Below are 16,869 nucleotides of genomic sequence, written 5' to 3'. Positions count from 1 at the left end.
TGCTGTTTGGAACATTACTATAGGCCTGGCTATTTGGTTTGCAGGATTTGTAAAATGCACTAATATGCCATCTTCAATCTGACATGATTAACATGGGCATTTGATTACATTCTAGAAAAATGTAGCCTTCTTCACAAGAGGTTGGAGTGGATGAAAATTTCCCTAGTAAAAGTAGTATAGACGAATCCAAAGGAGAAATGCTTATTGATTATAACCATATGGATCAAGCAACCAATATGGGGGGGGGACATGTATGTATTGAAATCCTCCAAAAGAACCTTCAGAAATCGTAGTACATTGTCATTGTAAACTTGGAAAAAGGTGTCACAAATTGAACTCCCTTATGTTTAACATTTAACAGGAAAGGAACATCACCTCGATATATAGCTTCTCCAGGCATGGAAAGCATCTCAGGAAACTGACAACTTGCTCCAGGTTGGGCCTGATAGATTCTAGTGCCAAGACCTTCACTGTGCGCAGTTTCGGGGTCAAGCTTGTCAGAATCATTTTCTGAATGACAGACGAACAAACATCTTCAAAATTAGAAATAATGTTAATTTGTAGAAGGAGAGTTAGAAGGCGGCTGTTGTACCTGAACGGGTGTGGATCCAATAACAAGTTCGGAGTATTTGTCAGACGAGTAGCCCACCACTGTCAATTTCGGCGCAGAAATGACATTGATTCTTGTTGGACCTTCTTAATCAACTACAAGTAATCTCTCAAGTGCAGGTGTGTCCGAAGAGTCCGAAGAGTCATGGATGAGATGTGGAAGGTACTCAACGCATTGCTCGCCTGAAGACGAAGGTACTCGAGTGCAGTACAGCCACGGAGCATGCGCTCCATGTCACCCTTTGAGAGGCAGACGGCGACGAGCTCGAGGTGCTTCAGTCATGGTAGAATAAGAGCGAGCGCATCATTAAGGGGCGGGAAATGGCAGTTCCTAAACTTGGAGACGCGCAGCGTGGGCGCAAGGCGGAGTGCGGACGTTGGCAACGACCACATATGCCCATCATCAAAAGTGAGCTCCTCGAGTTGATCTAGGGTGGGGGATCGGAACCAGTCGTCAAGCATGGCTCAGTCCTTGCCATTGGAATGGAACTTGCCCATTCTAAGGCCTTTGGTTGGGCCAAGGTGACTGCCGAGGATCTTGGAGAACGCATCCAAGCCTTTGCGATAGCCATGGCAGATCTCATGGGTGTCGATGAGGTCAAGAGGGCTGGAGTTCCATAGGGGGCGCCACCGCCGGGAAAGCAGGATGGTCCGTGCCCCATATTTGATTGGGGGGAGGGAGATGATGACTCTCAACATATCATCGGGGAGGCTGCTGATTAAATCTAGGCCTGCTGGAGCCACTTGCGGTTCTAGCTCGCCCCGCCTCTGCTTGTTGGCAGCCCCATTCTCCACCTCCGGAGTCTCCTTATCAGCGGCGCTTTCTGATAGAAATGGGAGTACATGGAATATTTAGTTAAAACAAGGCAGTAGAAAAGTGTATTGGTAACTACAAGTTATTAGGTAGGAATATAGTTAGAAAAGGGAATAACAATTGGTTGCTTAAATACTACACAATTCATTTGACATTGCTGGGTAAGTCCACATATGCAGATAGTTGAAAAGAAAACTTACTTCGAACAAAGTCTGGACGGATGATTTTGTCGGGGAAGTTAGCATATATCTCATGACCAGGCCCTTTTATGTGTAGTGCAATTTTAGTGCCAGCTTTCAGTACATAAAACTTTGCAATTTCTTTTCAAAAGCCAGTGGCAAATAGGAGTCACCACGTTCATCAAGTCTTACAGTAGCAACGATTGTAAATCCATGGTTTCTGTGCAGTATGACATCTATGGAGCCTTGATCTATGTAAAGGGAAAAATTGTGCACTACATAATCTGTTGCATAGCAAGGGATGTTCTGCAGAAAATGGTAGGATTGTTAAAGAAAATATGGTAACATGCAAATATGGGCCCAAATTGAAATAACTGTATAGCAGTTGAAATCGAAGGACAAAAATCTATAATTAAACAGATAGGGTAAACATGATGTCATGGAAAAATGAGAGTAATCGAAAGAACAATACATCATTAATTTGCCTAATATAGAAAGAAGAGGGGGGAAATCCCCTTTGACGTATATGGTGCATGTGGCACCTTTTATCCAAATGTAGCAATAGTTAGAATATGTTCAGGAAAGTAGGCCATGCCAACCGATTTAGGGTGAGATTGAACATATCGCGCATGTGCTCAAGTTATCTGGTACAGAGAGATGGAATCTCTGGCGGCGGTCGCAAAGTTCTGAAGTGTCGGCGCACTACACATTCTATGAATGAAACAAAACCCTCAAATCAGCTCAAATAAAAATGAATTCACGATGATTTCCGCCGGGTGATTAAAGGTACGGTAGATTCCCCAACCGAGCGGAGCTGGGTCGACCGCGAGCAGCGTCGAGAAAGTCGATGGCAATAGGCGGCGGCAAGCGGAAGTGGCGAAATGCGGGGGGCTTTGCCGGTAGCCTGGCGGCGGCGGCGGCAGGCGTCGAGCTAAGTGTTTACCGCCAGTCCACCGCGATAGGCGGTGCCATGACATAGACGCGGATGAGCTTGTGCAGGTGTGAATGGGGAACGTACCGGAGGGGCCGAGGGGGTGGCGGACGGGGTGAGGGTTTTTGTGACGTGGGGATGGTGAGGGTTTTCTTTTTTCATTTTTGAATTGGGTGGTGAGGGTTTTCTGTCCCACAAAGAATTTTGGGGGCGACGGTTTGCTAGAGCGAACCGTGTGTGATTGACACAGTAGGCAAAATGAAAGTCATTGCACACGGTTCCAATTTTGGGAACCGTGTGTGATTGACGTACTACCTCCATCCTAGTTTATTGGTCCTCCGTTGTAATTTTTACCAAAATTTGGCGAAATATTTAACATACTCAGACATAGATAATAAGCGTACACGTACATAAGCATAGTTCAACCATAACTACATAGTTCAACCATCATTAAGCATACTCAAGCGTACATAGTTCGATCCATCCCACATCTCATCTCACATGCGGCTGGCACGATCCTGAAGCTTCTCCAGGTACTCAGCGTACGCGCCGTGCGCCACCCTGCGAGAATACTTCTGCTTGAAGGAGCCAACAGCCCATCCTCTTGCATGCGCCAGAACACTTAGATACGCATCATGAAGCTTGTGGTTGCAAAATGGGCTTCCATAGCCGTCGTTCCAGTTCCTAATATGCCTGTTAGGCATTCCCGCATAAAGCTCCCTCAGGATTCGCCTTTTGTACCTCCTCTGGGCATCTTCATCCTCGCTGTCCACATCGTCAGACAGCACCTATACAAATAGTAAACAAATTTGGCATCAACAAGCCGTGAAGTAGGATTAGGAATTTATGGCTATTTATTTATACGTATCCAGAGATTATGGTTTGATTTTTAAGCACAGTCATATGTACAGACCAATCTTGAAGAAAATAATGGCACAAACATATGTAGGTCATTCAAAATCAATTGTCAAGTCCTGGCTAGGAATTATTAGCACGAATACTAATCCTAGTCGGATTACTAGCAGAAATCATTTGTACAGATGAAACAACTAATAACTTATCACCTGTACCATTCAAACAATCAATACACTACACGGATCTAACGAAACTTACTCAGATTTCATGGATTGGGAGAACATAACCATAGGATTTCTATTCCAAAAAGGGGGAGGCAGGAGTAACCAGAGAAACCCTATGATCTATTTGACACATAAATGGGTATAGATGACTAACCAGCTGTCCGTGGTCGTCGGCATTGTCGCCGGAGTGGTCGTTGGAGTCGTCGCCGGAGTGGTCGTCGTAGTCGGTGTGGAACTCCGCCTCCGGCTGTGGAAGCTCGACACCGTCGACGACGTTAGGGTGCAGCGATAACTCGCCGGCGGTGACGGCAACCTCTGTCTCCATCTCCACGCCGTGCTCTGGTGCTTTAGTAGCCCCGGCGTCGCCACTCCCTCCGATGGGGCACTTCGGCGGCATCCTCATACACTGACGACTTTGAGGACTGAGAGTGGCATCGAGGATGCAAGCGGAGAGAGAGGATTGTGTGTGCGTAGCGAGGATGGGGGTGCGGCAGCTCGAGCGCACCATTAATATGGAGTAGTGGCAGTTGTGGGAGAGAGGTGGGCGGCGGTCAAACCGATGGCTCGCCTCCCGGTGAGCCTGCGCACCGGACTGCTGGCATGCCTACCAAAGTTTCACACAGCTACTCGCATGCCTCCCGATGACACTGTGGAGCGAGCACGCCTCCGTCAATTCACACACATGCACGCACGCCTCCCCGTCTGCCTGCGCGGTGGACTGCTCGCATGCGTCTCGTCAACTCACGCCTGCTCGCACGCCACACGGGTCGCGCGGCGGCACGTATATTGTTTTTCTATTTGGATGATTAATGCTGCCGCTTTATTGCTTAACCGAAGCATGGCACGTATCCATTGTTGGTCTAACGCTCATGGTTCAAATAAATAATCCGTTTGGGATATTGGTTCCCAATTATTAATAATCTCCCGTCTGTAATTAGATAAAGATTACATAAAAAATGGTCTCAAATTTGACAAAAAATTACAATGCCACTTTGTATTGGTGTCCATATGACAACACGATAAGTTTCATGAACTTCAAATAAGTTTTGGATGTACTAGAATTTCAAAATCAAGATTCTCAATGTTTGAAATTTGTTGCATGGGGAGTAAACCTGCACCCAGTGAGACACATGTGTTTTTTCAATCCATTTAGGTGCACTGTCACGTGTGCATGTAGCTCAAATTTGATTTTTGCACATTATACCCCTAGAAAATCAATCAATCAATCTACTAAAACGTTTTAATGATCTCTGTGATTTTTTTGAAATTAGAACATCCCTCCTTTGGTAACATGTATGTTCACCGTGGGATAATTAATTTAACATGCATCGTAGTTGCGGTGGATTCGCGGTGTGTGTGTGGGTGTGTGCGTCTGGGGGTGGCGGGTGGCTCGCAATACACTACGAGTTGTGAGCCACCGTGTGGGTTGGTCATTTTGTTAGGCAGGCCGGTGCCACATCAGAGTCGTGAAATCGTTATTTAAAACATTACACAACCCTTTCATACATAAATGTTTTGGCCACATGCAGTCGATGGTTATCCTACACGACACTCGATACTCGCGTGTGACGCTTTCTATGGGCCCGTGAGGTCGTCGTCCATCACTTTGACGAACAGCCGGCAGTGAGGTTAATTTGACCAGCAAGGTAGAAACTTTTTTGTTTGTGTTATGGTGGTATATAGTACGCGTCTAAGAGATGGAAGGGGACTAGCATATATACTATACGTACGCGTCCGTGAACAAGTACACCTCACTCAGTGTTGGGACTTTTTGGTTACCGAGGCACGTGCCACATCAAAATTGTGAAAATTGGTTATTCAAACATCACACAACACCTTTTTGGGCCACATGCATATCCTAGCATGCATCACTTTAACCTACATCAGGAGAGGTTAATTAATTTCACCATCAATGAGGATTCTTTTGGGTTGTACATATATTACGGCAGGAGCATATATAGTATGCGGTGAAGAGGGGGGAAGGGGACCATCATATGTAGTATGCTTTATATGAACCTCACTCTGTGTGGGTGCATGGTTTACGGTTGTTGAGGCATGTGGCACATCAAAGTTGTGCATTTTGGGTATTCAACATATATATGTTTGGCCCACATGCAAAGCGGTGGTGGTTGTCCTCTCGCACCCACTTAAGCGGTTATCAGCGATATCGATGCTTTCCATCTGCGGGCCCGCTTTGTCCATCACTACTTTTTTCCTGACAACAAGATATGTTAATTTGACTTAGGAGGGGATTATTATTTTTGCTCTGGGATGACATGCATGATACAATTTGAGCACACACACATGCGTGTGTACGCATGAATCCCTCCCATCGAGTCGAAGTGGCTAGTACAGGGACACATCATGAACTGATCTCGCTCTATGTGGGGAGCTAGTGTACGATTTTTGACACACGCGCCACATCAATGTTGTGTATTCAAACATGCATGCACGCATCACCTCCATACATATGCATGTAGTGGTTGCCTTTGAATGATACACTCCCTCGCGTGGTTATCGGTGGCAAGCCTATATTTTCGTGGGCCCGCTGGACATCCATGATCACATTGACCAACAACAAGATAGGTTACCATGACAGATTCTTCATTTGGTTCGTGTTATCGTAGTAAGGTCATGGTGAGATTCAAACCTAATTAAGTTTGAGCGCATATACTATGCATGCATGCATGCATGAATCCCCGTTGTTGGCTTGAAGTGTGGTGTAACATACATATGCATCGTCAACATAACCCTCACTCAGTGTGGGGATTTCTGGTTCGAAATCACGTTGCCACATCAAAGTTGTTCCATTGTTACTCAAAAACACACCTCTCCATACATATGTTTAGGCCACACGCATGCAATGGTTGTCTTCGGGGCCTAGCTACTTGCGTGATTATTGGCGAGCTAGCCCATCTCCGGGGTCGCATGGACGGCCATCACTTTGACCAACAACAAGAGAGAGGTTGTACGACCAAGGTGGATTATTCTTGGTCCGTTTTACGATCCATCTTGGTGAGATATATGCCTCTCTGGCCCGCGGACTGAAAGTGTGTGTGTGTGTGGGGGGGGGGGGTTGCTACTTTGCACTTTGCTAGGTGCACCTCGGTGGGGGGGGGGGGGCATTCATTCATAGCTTAGGATTCCCTTCGTGGCGACATGACGGGGGTGTGGGGCTGCTAGCTACTTCGCACTTTGCTAGGTGAACCTCGGTTGGGGGGGGAGGGGGGCATGCATTCATAGCTTAGGATTCCCTTCGTGCCGACATGAGGGGGGCTGCTAGCTACTTCGCACTTTGCTAGGTGAACCTCGGTTGGGGGGGGGGTATGCATTCATAGCTTAGGATTCCCTTCGTGCCGACACAAGGGAGGGGTGGCTGCTAGCTACTTCGCACTTTGCTAGGGTGAACCTCGGTTGGGGGGCATGCATTCATAGCTTAGGATTCCCTTCGTGCTGACATGAGGGAGGGGGCTGCTAGCTACTTCGCACTTTCCTAGGTGAACCTCGGTTGGGGGGAGCATGCATTCATAGCTTCGGAATCCCTTCGTGCCGACACGAGGGAGGGGGGCTGCTAGCTACTTTCCACTTCGCTAGGTGAACCTTGGTTGGGGGGCATGCATTCATAGCTTAGGATTCCCTTCGTGCCGACACGAGGGAGGGGGCTGCTAGCTACTTCGCACTTTGCTAGGGTGAACCTCGGTTGGGGGGGCATGCATTCATAGCTTAGGATTCCCTTCGTGCCGACATGAGGGAGGAGCGGCTGCTAGCTACTTCGCACTTTGCTAGGGTGAACCCCGGTTTGGGGGGCATTATGCATTCATAGCTTAGGGTTCCCTTCGTGCCGACACGAGGGAGGGGGGGCTGCTAGCTACTTTGCACTTTTCTAGGTGAATGAACCTTGGTTGGGGGAGCATGCATTCATATCTTGGGATTCCCTTCGTGCCGACACGAGGGAGGAGGCAGGCTGCTAGCTACTTCGCACTTTGCTAGGTGAACCTCGGTTGGGGGGAAGGGGGCATGCAATACCGTGCGCTTTGCGAGAGAGGTGCCACATCGAAGTTGCATTTCGTATTTGAAAATCAAACCACCCTTTTGATACATAAATTTTGTCCACATGCAAGTGTGTTCGTGTTGTTTGCAGTATGCCTTGTTTATTTCAGTTGTTCACAATGTGATGCTCTATATGTGCAATTATTTACTGTGCAGTACATTTCATCAATCCAGTTTTAAACATACCGATAGGAATGCATATATGTGCTTGCTGTTAAGCCTGTTATAACTAGCATATGCCTCTTTTAAAGTTTTTTGATTGTTCGGTTGTTTGTAGTTAGCATATGTTCAGTTTCAAATGCTATCTTTGGTTGTTCGTAGTATGCCTTGTTTATTCCAGTTATTCACAACGTGATGTTCTATATGTGCAAGTATGAACTGTGCTGTTCAATTTCATCAGTACCAGTTTCAACAATACCACTATGAATGACTACATTTGGTTGCTGCATCTTGTAGTTAACACGCCTTTCCATTTTTATTTAACCATAACCAGTGTACTTAGACCGGCACCATACCAGTTTGAATGACTATGTTTGCTTGTTGTTAAATGTTAGGCCTGTTGCAGTTAGCACACCTTTCCACTTGTTTTGCTTACTAGCGTGCTTAAACCTGCACACTGAAGCTATCTTTTGGAGATTATTTTGTGTGCCGTGTATAATTTTGGTTGATGCTTAGCCTGTTGTGCTTAACATGCTTCTCGATGTACCGACACAGGACAATTTTGGGAACGACTGCTGTTTTCCATCGAGGTTAGTTTCATCCCATGGCTTATATCTGCTCACTGTTCAGGATATCGGTAGCTGGTACCATATAGGCGGGCGGCTGATAAGGGACTAATCGGTGAATCAGACTTTTAACTGAATATATCTGCAACCCATTTTTCGTTAGGTTAACTAGGGCTATATGTAATATATCTGGGGCTACATAGCAACATGCACTGTACATAATGTCTAAATATGCAATCCTAGGCTACATAGCAACAAGGAAGAGTGTTACATTAATGTTCTAATGATGTCTAGATATACGTAGAAGAGCAACAGCAACAACAGCAACAACATAGCCATGTTTGGATACTCAATTTAGCTATAGGTTAGAGTTAGTTTCTAGCTCATTACTAACCCTGAACTAACTCCATCCAAAGAGTTGTTTGGATGGCAGGGTTAGATTGACAATAAATGCACTAGGAGAACTAGCTCCAATTAGCACCTCTTGGGTTGGATAGTTTTTTGGGTGGGTTATAGATGCAACTAGCTCAAACTAGCCCTCATGTTTAGATATACTTCAGGGCTATTTGAGCCTGAACTAGCTCAAACTAACTGTAAACCATGGATACAGCAACAGTTAATCAACCGATAATTTGTAAGAATGAACTAAACTCCTTCCGGCCCATAATACAAGATGTTAATTCATCTAATATGTGAGTATATTGGATGTTATAAGATACTCCCTCCATTCCTAAATATTTGTCTTTTTAGAGATTTTGAAATGGACTACCACACACGGATGTATATAGACATATTATAAAAGAGTGTTGTACTACATCATTGTGCAACTGCTGTTTAGCTTCTAATATTAACTTGGTGCTTTTAGGTACATATGTCATTCGTAAAGATCCGCGTTTCGACCGTTTCTGCGTATGGGGCAATGAGATATTGATGAACCAGCATCAAGTGAGGAAGCTGATAAAGATTGTTAGTAAATGGGTCCAAAGATGGCAATTAAACTATTTGTTTACACTTCATCCAAGACAACAACGAACTGCAGGATGGTAAGTAAGAATTCTGCAGCCTTCTTTTTACTGCCCATAATGAGTTGTGTTAGATGACAATGTCTGAATCTTTTTCCTTTCCAGTGGTTGCCAAAGCAGTTTACTCAAGATTACCTCTCAAACTACATGATTGGTGGGCATGCAAAGGTTAAAGTATTTCTACCAGAACACGATGATTATCTAGATGTTTTCATGAAGATCGTGAAGGATGGGCGGTCGGCCATCACAAGGGGTTGGACTAGAGTCGTGCGTGCCTTCTGCAGGGAGGAGGGCACAATATGGGCATTCCGCTTCACCTTGTTAAGCAACCAGAATATATTTCGCCTCTTTCTTTACCGTCTTTAATAGTACAAGTATACTACTGTGGTTCATCATTCTTTATTTGGTTCTTATGTAATTCTTGAACATATGTACCTATGAATCGAATAATGCATTGGTTGTTTGAACATGATGGATATGAATAAAGCTGTAGCATACATTCAAATTCAAATCCAAATCCGGTACAATTTGGAAAAGCAGCAATTAAATTACGGTGTATTACGCTCTCCAGGTTGTTACGGCACACGCGGTTGGTAAAACACAAACGTTTGCGATATGCACCATAATCCGAGACGGTTCACAGAGAGGAAACGTGTGCAAGCATGCACACAGTTGCCGTTTGCAAAGCGTGTGCGATGTTAGACAATTTCACAAACGGTGCGGGAAGGACCCCCCTATCGCCCACACTCACTTCGCGACGGTTTCTGGGTCGTGTGGGAAGGACCCCCCTATCGCCCACACTCACTTCGCGACGGTTCCAAATGCTATCGCGGAAAGGGGTTAAAAACCGTTTGTTTAGGACCGACGCGCACTAGTGTATACCCATTTATGTGTCAAATATATCATAGGGTTTCTCTGGTTACTCCTGCCTCCCCCTTTTTGGAATATAAATCCTATGGTTATGTTCTCCCAATCCATGAAATCTGAGTAAGTTTCGTTAGATCCGTGTAGTGTATTGATTGTTTGAATGGTACAGGTGATAAGTTATTAGTTGTTTTATCTGTGCAAATGATTTCTGCTAGTAATCCGACTAGGGCTAGTGTTCGTGCTAATAATTCCTAGCCAGGACTTGACAATTGATTTTGAATGACCTACATATGTTTGTGCCGTTATTTTCTTCAAGATTGGTCTGTACATAGACGACTGTGCTTAAAAATCGAACCATAATCTCTGGATATGTATAAATAAATAGCCATAAATTCCTAATCCTACTTGACGACATGTAATCAGTGATTTGATGCCAAATTTATTTTACTATTTGTATAGGTGTTGTGTGATGATGTGGACTGCGAGGATGAAGATGCCCATAGGAGGTACAAGAGGCGAATCCTGAGGGAGCTTTATGCGGGAATGCATAACAGGCGTATTAGGACCTGGAACAATGGCTATGGATGCCCATTTTGCAACCACAAGCTTCATGACACGTATCTAAGTGTTCTGGCGCATGCAAGAGGACGGGCCTTTGGCTCCTTCAAGTAGAAGTATTCTCGCAGGGTTGTGCACGGCGCGTACGCCGAGTACTTGGAGAAGCTTCAGGATCGTGCCGGCCGCATGTGAGATGAGATGTGGGATGGATCGAACTATGTACGCTTGAGTATGCTTAATGATGGTTGAACTATGTACTTATGGTTGAACTATGCTTATGTACGTGTACGCTTATTATCTATGTCTGAGTATGTTAAATATTTCATCAAAATTTGGTAAAAATTACAAAGGGGGACCAATAAACCAGGACGGAGGTAGTACGTCAATGACACACGGTTCCCAAAATTGGAACTGTGTGCAATGACTTTCATTTTGCCTGCTGCGTCAATCACACATGGTTCGCTCTAGCAAACCGCCGCCCCCAAAATTCTTTGTGGGATAGAAAACCCTCACCACCCAATTCAAAAAAGAAAAAAGAAAACCCTCACCATCCCCATGTCACAAAAAACCTCACCCCGCCCGCCACCCCCTCGGCCCCTCCGGTACGTTCCCCATTCACACCTACACAAGCTCCTCCGCGTCTATGCCATGGCACCGCCTATCGTGGCGGTAAACACTTAGCTCGACGCCTGCCGCCGCCGCCAGGCTGCCGGCAAAGCCCACCGCATTTCGCCACTTCCGCTTGCCACCGCCTATCGCCATCGACTTTCTCGACACTGCTCGCGGTCGACCCAGCTCTGCTTGGTTGGGGAATCTGCCGTACTGGTTGTTGTTTCACATGGACGACAAGGTAACTAATTTAACGAGATATTATCTAATCTCTTATCCCAGTTCATCTGCCTCCTTTAATCACCCGGCGGAAATCGCCGTGAATTCATTTTTATTCGAGCTAATTTGAGGGTTTTCTTTCATTCAAAGAATGTACAGTGCACCGACACTTCAGGACTTTGCGACCGCCGCCAGAGATTCCATCTCACCGTACCAGATAACTTGAGGACACGCGTAGTATGTTCAATCTCACCCTAAATCGGTTGGCATGGCCTACTTTCCTGAACATATTCTAAATATTGCTACATTTGGATAAAAGGTGCCACATGCACCATATACGTCAAAGGGAATTTTTCCCCTCTTCTTTATATATTAGGCAAATTAATGATGTATTGTTCTTTTGATTACTCTCATATTTCCATGACATCATGTTTACCATATCTGTTTAATTATAGATTTTTGTCCTTCGATTTCAACTGCAGTACAGTTCTTTCAATTTGGGCCCATATTTGCATGTTACCATATTTTCTTTAACAATCCTACCATTTTCTGCAGAACTTCCCTTGCTATGCAACAGATTATGTAGTGCACAATTTTTCCCTTTACATAGATCAAGGCTCCATGGATGTCATACTTCACACAAACCATGGATTTACAATCGTTGCTACTATAAGACTTGATGAACGTGGTGACTCCTATTTTGGCACTGGCTTTTGGAAAGAAATTGCAAAGTTTTATGTACTGAAAGCTGGCACTAAAAGTGCACTACACATAAAAGGGCCTGGTCATGAGATATATGCTAACTTCCCCGACAAAATCATCCATCCAGTCTTTGTTTGAAGTAAGTTTTCTTTTCAACTATCTGCATATGTCGACTTACCCAGCAATGTCAAATGAATTGTGTAGTATTTAAGCAACCAATTGTTATTCCCTTTTCTTACTGTATTCCTACCTAATAACTTCTAGTTACCAATACACTTTTCTATTGCCTTGTTTTAACTAAATATTCCATGTACTCCCATTTCTATAAGAAAGCGCCGCTGACAAGGAGACTCCAGAGGTGGAGAACGGGGCTGCCAACAAACGGAGGCGGGGTGAGCTAGAACCGCAAGCGACTCCAGCAGGCCTAGACTTAATCAGCAGCCTCCCCGATGATATGTTGAGAGTCATCATCTCCCTCCTCCCAATCAAATATGGGGCAGACAACCCTCCTTTCCCGGCGGTGGCGCCCCCTATGGAACTCCAGCCCTCTCGACCTCATCGATGCCCATGAGATCTTCCATGGCTATCGCAAAAGCTTGGATGCGTTCTCCAAGACCTCGGCAGTCACCTTGGCCCAACCAAAGGCCTTAGAATGGGCAAGTTCTGTTCCAACGGCAAGGACCAAGCCAAGCTTGACGACTGGTTCTGATCCCCCGCCTTAGATCTACTCGAGGAGCTCACTTTTGATGATGGGCATATGTGGTCGCTGCCAACGTCCGTACTCCGTCTTGCGCCCACGCTGCGCCTCTCCAAGCTCAGGAACTGCCATTTCCCGCCCCTTAATGACGCGCCCGCTCTTATTCTACCACGACTGAAGCACCTCGAGCTCGTCGTCGTCTGCCTCTCAAAGGGTGACATGGAGCGCCTGCTCCGTGGCTGTACTGCACTCGAGTACCTTCGTCTTCAGGCGATCAATGGGTTGAGTACCTTCCACATCACCTCCATGACTCTCCGGACTATTTATGTGTGTTGCTGGTGCGGCAGGAAGACATCACAAGATGTGTACGACGGTATGGTCATTGAGGAAACACTTGCACTTGAGAGATTACTTGTAGTTGATCAAGAAAGTCCAACAAGAATCAATGTCATTTCTGTGCCAAAATTGACAGTGGTGGGATACTCGTCTGACAAATACTCCGAACTTGTTATTGGATCCACACCCGTTCAGGTACAACAGCCGCCTTATACCTCTCCTTCTACAAATTAACATTATTTCTTATTTTGAAGATGTTTGTTCGTCTGTCATTCAGAAAATGATTCCGACAAGCTTGACCCCGAAACTGCGCACAGTGAAGGTCTTGGCACTAGAATCTATCGGCCCCGACCTGGAGCAAGTTGTCAGTTTCCTGAGATGCTTTCCGTGCCTGGAGAAGCTATATATCGAGGTGATGTTCCTTTCCTGTTAAATGTTAACCATAAGGGAGTTCAATTTGTGACACCTTTTTCCAAGTTTACAATGACAATGTACTGCGATTTCTGAAGGTTCTTTTGGAGGATTTCAGAATATACATGCCCCTGTTGGGGAACGTAGTAATTTCAAAAAAAATTCCTACGCACACGCAAGATCATGGTGATGCATAGCAATGAGAGGGGAGAGTGTTGTCCACGTACCCTCGTAGACCGAAAGCGGAAGCGTTAACACAACGCGGTTGATGTAGTCGTACGTCTTCACGATCCGACCGATCAAGTACCGAACGCACGACACCTCCGAGTTCAGCACACGTTCAGCTCGATGACGTCCCTCGAACTCCGATCCAGCCTAGTGTTGAGGGAGAGTTTCGTCAGCACGGGGTGGTGACAATGATGATGTTCTACCGATGCAGGGCTTCGCCTAAGCACCGCTACGATATTATCGAGGTGTAATATGGTGGAGGGGGGCACCGCACACGGCTAAGAGATCAATGATCAATTGTGTCTATAGAGGTGCCCCCTGCCCCCGTATATAAAGGAGCAAGGGGGGTTCGGCCGGCCAAAGGGGAGAGGCGCGCCAGGAGGAGTCCTACTCCTACCGGGAGTAGGACTCCCCCCTTTTCCATGTTGGACTAGGAGAGAGAGGGGGAAGAGGGGGAAGAGGTGGAGGGGAGGAAGGAAAGGGGGGGCGCCGTCCCCCTCTCCTTGTCCTATTCAGACTGGGGGGGAGGGGCGTGCGGCCCTGCCCTGGCCTCCTCTCCTCTCTTCCACCTAGGCCCACTAAGGCCCATTAAGTTACCGGGGGGTTCCGGTAACCTCCCGGTACTCCGGAAAAATCCTGATTTCACCCGAAACACTTCCGATATCCAAACATGGGCTTCCAATATATCAATCTTCATGTCTCGACCATTTCGAGACTCCTCGTTATGTCCGTGATCACATCCGGGACTCCGAACAACCTTTGGTACATCAAAACATATAAACTCATAATATAACCGTCATCGAACTTTAAGCGTGCGGACCCTACGGGTTCGAGAACTATGTAGACATGACCGAGACACCTCTCCGGTCAATAACCATAGTGGAACCTGGATGCTCATATTGGCTCCCACATATTCTATGAAGATCTTTATCGGTCAGACCGCATAACAACATACGTTGTTCCCTTTGTCATCGGTATGTTACTTGCCCGAGATTCGATCGTCGGTATCTCGATACCTAGTTCAATCTCGTTACCGGCAAGTCTCTTTACTCGTTTCGTAATACATCATCCCGCAACTAACTCATTAGTTACAATGCTTGCAAGGCTTATAGTGATGTGTATTACTGAGTGGGCCCAGAGATACCTCTCCGACAATCGGAGTGACAAATCCTAATCTCGAAATACGCCAACCCAACAAGTACCTTTGGAGACACCTGTAGAGCACCTTTATAATCACCCAGTTACGTTGTGACGTTTGGTAGCACACAAAGTGTTCCTCCGGTAGACGGGAGTTGCATAATCTCATAGTCATAGGAACATGTATAAGTCATGAAGAAAGCAATAGCAACATACTAAACGATCGAGTGCTAAGCTAACGGAATGGGTCAAGTCAATCACATCATTCTCCTAATGATGTGATCCCGTTAATCAAATGACAACTCATGTCTATGGCTAGGAAACATAACCATCTTTGATCAACGAGCTAGTCAAGTAGAGGCATACTAGTGACACTCTGTTTGTCTATGTATTCACACAAGTATTATGTTTCCGGTTAATACATTTCTAGCATGAATAATAAACATTTATCATGATATAAGGAAATAAATAATAACTTTATTATTGCCTCTAGGGCATATTTCCTTCAGTCTCCCACTTGCACTAGAGTCAATAATCTAGATTACACAGTAGTGATTCTTACACCCATGGAGTCTTGGTGCTGATCATGTTTTGCTCGTGGAAGAGGCTTAGTCAACGGGTCTGCAACATTCAGATCCGTATGTATCTTGCAAATTTCTATGTCTCCCACCTGGACTAAATCCCGGATGGAATTGAAGCGTCTTTTGATGTGCTTGGTTCTCTTGTGAAATCTGGATTCCTTTGCTAAGGCAATTGCACCAGTATTGTCACAAAAGATTTTCATTGGACCCGATAGACTAGGTATGACACCTAGATCGGATATGAACTCCTTCGTCCAGACTCCTTCATTTGCTGCTTCCGAAGCAGCTATGTACTCCGCTTCACACGTAGATCCCGCCACGACACTTTGCTTAGAACTGCACCAACTGACAGCTCCACCGTTCAATGTAAACACGTATCCGGTTTGCGATTTAGAATCGTCCGGATCAGTGTCAAAGCTTGCATCAACGTAACCATTTACGATGAGCTCTTTGTCACCTCCATAAACGAGAAACATATCCTTAGTCCTTTTCAGGTATTTCAGGATGTTCTTGACCGCTGTCCTGCGGTCCACTCCTGGATTACTTTGGTACCCCCTGCTAAACTTATAGCAAGGCACACATCAGGTCTGGTACACAGCATTGCATACATGATAGAGCCTATGGCTGAAGCATAGGGAACATCTTTCATCTTCTCTCTATCTTCTGCAGTGGTCGGGCATTGAGTCTTACTCAATCTCACACCTTGTAATACAGGCAAGAACCCTTTCTTTGCTTGATCCATTTTGAACTTCTTAAAAACTTTGTCAAGGTATGTGCTTTGTGAAAGTCCAATTAAGCGTCTTGATCTATCTCTATAGATCTTGATGCCCAATATATATGCAGCTTCACCGAGGTCTTTCATTGAAAAACTCTTATTCAAGTATCCCTTTATGCTATCTAGAAATTCTATATCATTTCCAATTAGTAATATGTCATCCACATATAATATCAGAAATGCTACTGAGCTCCCACTCACTTTCTTGTAAATACAGGCTTCTCCAAAAGTCTGTATAAAACCAAATGCTTTGATCACACTATCAAAGCGTTTATTCCAACTCCGAGAGGCTTGCACCAGTCCATAAATGGATCGCTGGAGCTTGCACACTTTGTTAGCT

Source organism: Aegilops tauschii, chromosome 5, assembly GCF_002575655.3.
Source record: "Aegilops tauschii subsp. strangulata cultivar AL8/78 chromosome 5, Aet v6.0, whole genome shotgun sequence".
NCBI lineage: Eukaryota > Viridiplantae > Streptophyta > Magnoliopsida > Poales > Poaceae > Aegilops > Aegilops tauschii.
The sequence above is the reverse complement of the archived record's forward strand: the minus strand, read 5'-3'. Positions refer to the sequence as shown.